This window comes from Mastomys coucha, unplaced genomic scaffold (assembly GCF_008632895.1).
Source record: "Mastomys coucha isolate ucsf_1 unplaced genomic scaffold, UCSF_Mcou_1 pScaffold21, whole genome shotgun sequence".
NCBI lineage: Eukaryota > Metazoa > Chordata > Mammalia > Rodentia > Muridae > Mastomys > Mastomys coucha.
In genome coordinates this window covers 517,896-523,005 of record NW_022196904.1, presented here as the reverse complement: position 1 = coordinate 523,005, position 5,110 = coordinate 517,896, and the positions used below count along the sequence as shown (strand labels likewise).

Sequence of the window (5,110 nt, the reverse complement as noted above, 5' to 3'; positions counted from 1 at the left end):
AAAAAAAAAAAAAAAAAAAAAGAAAACAAGAAAAAAGAAAAACAAAAGACCTGGGTAGGGAAGATAACTTGATTGGTAAAGGTTCTTGCTAGTGGTAGGTGTGCTGGCCAGTTTTATGTCAACTTGATAGAAGCTAAAGTCATCTGGAAGGAAGGAACCTCAATTAAGAAAATGCTTTATGGGCTAGAGAAATGCCTCAGTGGTTAAGAGCACTGACTGCTCTTCCAGAGGTCCTGAGTTCAATTCTCAGCAGCCACATGGTGGTTCACAACCATCTGTAATGGATGGACCCTGTGCCCTCTTCTGGTGTGTCTGAAGAGAGTAACATTGTATTCACATATGTAAAATTTAAACAAAAAAATCTTAAAAAAAGAAAAACATAAAAGGCTATATGCCAGGCCTGGTGGCTCATGCCTTTATACCAAGTACTCAGGAGGCAAAGGCAGGAAGATCACTGTGAGTTGAGGCCAGCCTGGCCTACCAAGCAAGTTCCAGGACAGCCAGGACTACACAGAGAATTCCTGCCTTGGAAAAACAGACTAAAACAAAACAAAACAAAAAAAGAAAATTCTTTATAAGTTCGGATTGTGGGTTAGCCTGTAGGGAATTTTCATAATTAATGTTTGATGGGGGAGGGCCCAGCCCATTATGTATGGTGCCATACATACAGCAGAGGCAGGTGGATTTCTGAGTTCGAGGCCAGCCTGGTCTACAGAGTGAGTTCCAGGACAGCCAGGGCTACACAGAGAAACCCTGTCTCAAAAAACCAAAGGAAAAAAAAAAAAGAAACCAGGCAGAGCAAACCATGGGGAGCAAGCCAGTAACCAGGACCCCCTCCTCCGTGGGCTCTGCATCAGCTCCCGCCTCCAGGTTCCTGCCCTCACTGCCCTCGATGGTAAGCTGTAATATGGAACTGTAAGTGAAATGAACCCTTTCCTCCCCAAGCTGCTTGGTCGTGGTGTTTCATCACAGCAATACTGACCCTAACCGAGCCAGGGGAGAGAGCTTCTTGGTAAAAGGGCTTGCTGCGTAGTCTGACCTGCCTGACCTCCTCATGCACACACAGAAACAAGGGCTTGCTGCGTAGTCTGACCTGCCTGCCCTCCTCATGCACACACAGAAACAAGGGCTTGCTGCGTAGTCTGACCTGCCTGCCCTCCTCATGCACTCACGGAAACAAGGGCTTGCTGCGTAGTCTGACCTGCCTGACCTCCTCATGCACACACGGAAACAAGGGCTTGCCGTGTAGTCTGATGACCTGCCTGACCTCCACATGTACACACAGAAACAGATGTTTTTCAAACAAAACTTTTCACTACAGGATTTTTTTTTCCCCTCTATCTTCAAAATGTAGGGAAAGTAAAACAAGATGGATAAGTTCTTGCCCCCCTTGTCATAATGAAACACCTGACAAGGAACTCTAGGAGGGAAGCATTGTTCTGAGTCCTGGAGAGGGCACAGTCCACCGGGTTAGGGAAGGAGTATGAGGCAAAGCTGGCACAGTGCCTTCCTAGTCAGGAAGCAGAGAGAGGCTGCCTCGCCCCTGTTTATTCTAATCAGGACTCCAGCATGGTGCCACCCATGTTCAAGGTGGATCTTGTGTGCTAGTTAGCACTCTCCTGCTATGATGAACACTGTGACCAAAAGCAACCAGGGAGGGAAAGGGCTTGTTTGCCTTAGGCAACTCAACACAGCCCAAGAAGGAAGTCAGGGCAGGAACTGAAGGAGGAGGGGAGGCACGAACTAAGGAAGAGTGCAGATGACCTGCTCCCTTTCCATAGCTTGTCAACTCTTCCTTCTTATACAGCCCAGGACCACCTGCCCAGCAGTGGCACCGCCCACAGCAGTCTGAGCCCTCCTGTACCAATCACTGATCAAGAAAATGTCCAACAGATTTACCTGCCAGCCAGTCAAATAAGGTACTTTCTCGATCAAGGTTCTCTCTTCTCAGATGACTTTAGCTTCTGTCAAGCTGTACAGACCTGACCACACACAGCCTTCCCACCTAAAGTAATCCACTCTAGTCCCCCACAGCATCTTTAATCTGCGGGGTGTATGTGGGGGGTGTGGGGGGGTGTGGGTGTAGTATATCCTCCTGTGTGTGTGTCTAGATATGCACATCTGTGTGCACAAGGAGAAATCAGAGAAAGACACTGGTGTTTCTGCTGAGTTCCTTTTGAAACAGGTTTTCCCACTGGCTTACTGAACTGGAAGCCAGAAACCTCTTAACAGCCCTCCTATCTGGCCTTCACGATGCTGGAGCTGTGGGCCCATGTGGTCATAATGCAGCTTTCGCTGGGAGTTTGAACTCAAGTCCTCATGTCTAGATATCAAGAGCTCTTACCCACTGAACCATCTCTACAACCATCTAGCTTCATTTTTCTTAAGAGAACATAAATTTCAGGGTTTTAGGTTGCTATGTTCTGTGCAGTCAGCAATAGCCAGCACTTGTATCACCGCCACCCATGCTACAGGCACAGCAGACAGCACCAATTGATCATCGTGGCAGACAGCACCAATAGATGAGGACATTCTTTCCTACTGAGCAAATAAATGTTCAGAAACCTTCTAATACTCTGTTCCAAGCCACTACTAGGAATCAATTAGTCTCGACAAAGAAGCTGAACTGTATTTGCCATTGCGAATCGCAAGCCTGACCTTCACAAATTCCTGGAATCATGGAAAATGAGTCAGAATGAATCTCCCTCCCTCTGGGAGTCTGACCCTGCTGAATCTGAGTTCTTTCCTGAGAACCTCTCCAAGCCACCCTCCCTATTCCAGAGGGATTTGGGATCATTTTCAACCATCCCCCTCAATTTTTTTTTAAGATAGAAAAGGAAACCAAAGCCTCAGAAATTAAAAAGACTCACTCAAGGTCACAGCATGAGTTTGCATAAAATCTGCAGTGATAAAATGTAGCAGCCGGGGGTGGCAAGATGGCTCAGCAGGTAAAGGAGCTTGCCATCAAGGGTGACAACCTGGGTTCCGTTGCTGGAACCCACGTGGTAAAAGGGGAGAAAGGATTCTGTCCTCTGACGTCCACATGTGCACCAGGGCATGCTTGCCCCACTATTATTATTATTATTATTATTATTATTATCATTATCATTATTATTATGTAACAGCTAATTGACTGTGAGGCAAGGAAACCCTGGGAATAGGACTAGTCATATGTTAGTAGCTGGGCAAACTTAACTCCCTACGCCTCGGTTTCTTCACCTGTAACATGGTGCTAATTGGAATCCTGAGTTCACAGGACAGGATGAAAAACAATGGCTGAATTTAAAAAAAAAAAATGTTCCCTCAGTATGACTGTGGCTGTGACCATAGTGTCAGGGCCATTATCATTGCCTCCTTGGGACAGTAAACAGATGAGACAAAGAGCAAGAGGCAGACATCATACTTCCTTACCAATATTTTTTAAGATTAAGCTTATTAAGGACACAGGATCTGCTGCCAGTGGTAGAGCCCCTGTCCAGAATCCCCCAGTGAGAAGCTGGGGATTCTCAGCTTCAGAGTTCTAGCTTTGCATACAGGAAGCTCTGGCTTCCCTGGATTCAGTTGAGAGAGGGAGAGGGTGGGGAGAGAGAGGGAGAGAGAAAGATCCCAGCTATAAATTCATCAGATACCTTGGCTGTTTTCAGTCTCTCAGTCTAGTGGAAACACAGCTCTTGAGAATCCAGTTTCGAGCCTCCCTTCCTCACCTGTACAGCGATAATTCCTACATACCAACTACCGTGAGTGTCTAATGGGATCATGTTCAGCTTGGCAGCATCTGCCTTATGGTAGCTGTACAGTCAGTAGTTGCGACTGTTTCTCAAGGTAGCAAAAGGGTCCAGCATGCAGGAAGCCCACCGTTGCCTTGTAACTGGGAAGGAAGCTCGGGTCTGGGAGCCAGACTGACTTGGTGCCAGTCAAAGGCTGTGAGCTTGTATGAACGATTTCTGAGGAGTCATCTGCCTACCTGGCATAAAGAGGCTGGTAAAGTTCATGGAGGTCCTGGGGCGAAAGTCAGCTCAAGAAGTGTGTGGGTGATGGTAACCGTGCAGTAGGCAGAGGAATGAATATCAAGAGATCTGGATTGGTTTTTGTTTGTTTGTTTGTTTGTTTTGTATTGACCTTAACCTTGTCATTTATTGTCCTCATACAGGGACTGAATTATAAGGTGATGCTTAAATTAAATAACCTAAATATAACCTAAATGATTTAGTTTTGCAATCCCCCAGCCCCCTTTCACAGAGCCCTTAAACTGTCTTCACAGCCAAGGATGACATTGAACTCCTGGTCCTTCTGCTTCCACTCCTGAACATCACCACACCTGGCATGCAGAGCCTCGGGCATGCTAGGAATCACTCGAGCACCCTAGCTACACCCTCAGTCCTTCCTTAGTTTTTGTTTGTTTGGCCAATTTTTTGAGACAGGGTTTCTCTGTGTAGCCCTAACTATCCTAGAACTCCCTCTGTAGACCGGGCTGGCCTGGAACTCAGAGCTCTGCCTGCTTTTCTCTGCCTCCTGAGTGCTGGGCATGGACTCCTGCAGCCAGCTTATTTTTAATTTTATTATTATTCTGGGAAGGAAGAGAAGGGATCTCAAGCATCCCATGCCATTATGTATGTGTGGTCCAATGACACCAGGAGTGGGTTCTCTCCGTCTATGCAGTAAAGTTTGCCTAGAACTTGCAGCAATCCTCCTGCCTCTGTCTCTCAAATCTGGAATTACAAGCCCTATTTTTGAAGACATAGGTATCACTATGCAGTCCTCGCTGTTCTAGAACTCAGAGTTCTTTCTGCCTCTGCCTCTGCCTCCTTAGTACTAGGATTGAAGGTATGTACTATCATGTCTGGCAAGATCTAATCAGAATAATAGTACTTTACCCTTAAGAGAAACCAATACTATAAGCCCTTTTCTTCCAGTCTCCTCCCTTCGGTTAGACAGAGACGTGTTTGAAATAAAGTTTATTGATATTTACATATGATACACGGTAAATAACAGAGCCAGGCCCCCCACCCCACCGGTTCCCCACCCTTATTGCTTCCCTCCCCCCTCCCCCAGACTCATTAAAAATCGCCGCTTAAAGACAGGTTATAACTGCTGCTGTTCTCCCTCCCCC

The 5,110-nt window shown here is 46.5% G+C and overlaps 1 long non-coding RNA gene across 6 annotated transcripts in view; it reads left to right on the top strand.

Annotated features, from left to right (window-relative positions):
- LOC116101515 overlaps positions 1–5,110 on the top strand; it is a 34,957-nt gene that overhangs the window by 16,459 nt on the left and 13,388 nt on the right. For all 6 annotated transcript variants that reach the window (XR_004122861.1, XR_004122862.1, XR_004122863.1 and 3 more), the window contains one exon: positions 1,808–1,919. This is a non-coding gene — a long non-coding RNA (uncharacterized LOC116101515). The remainder of the gene's footprint in view (positions 1–1,807; positions 1,920–5,110) is intronic.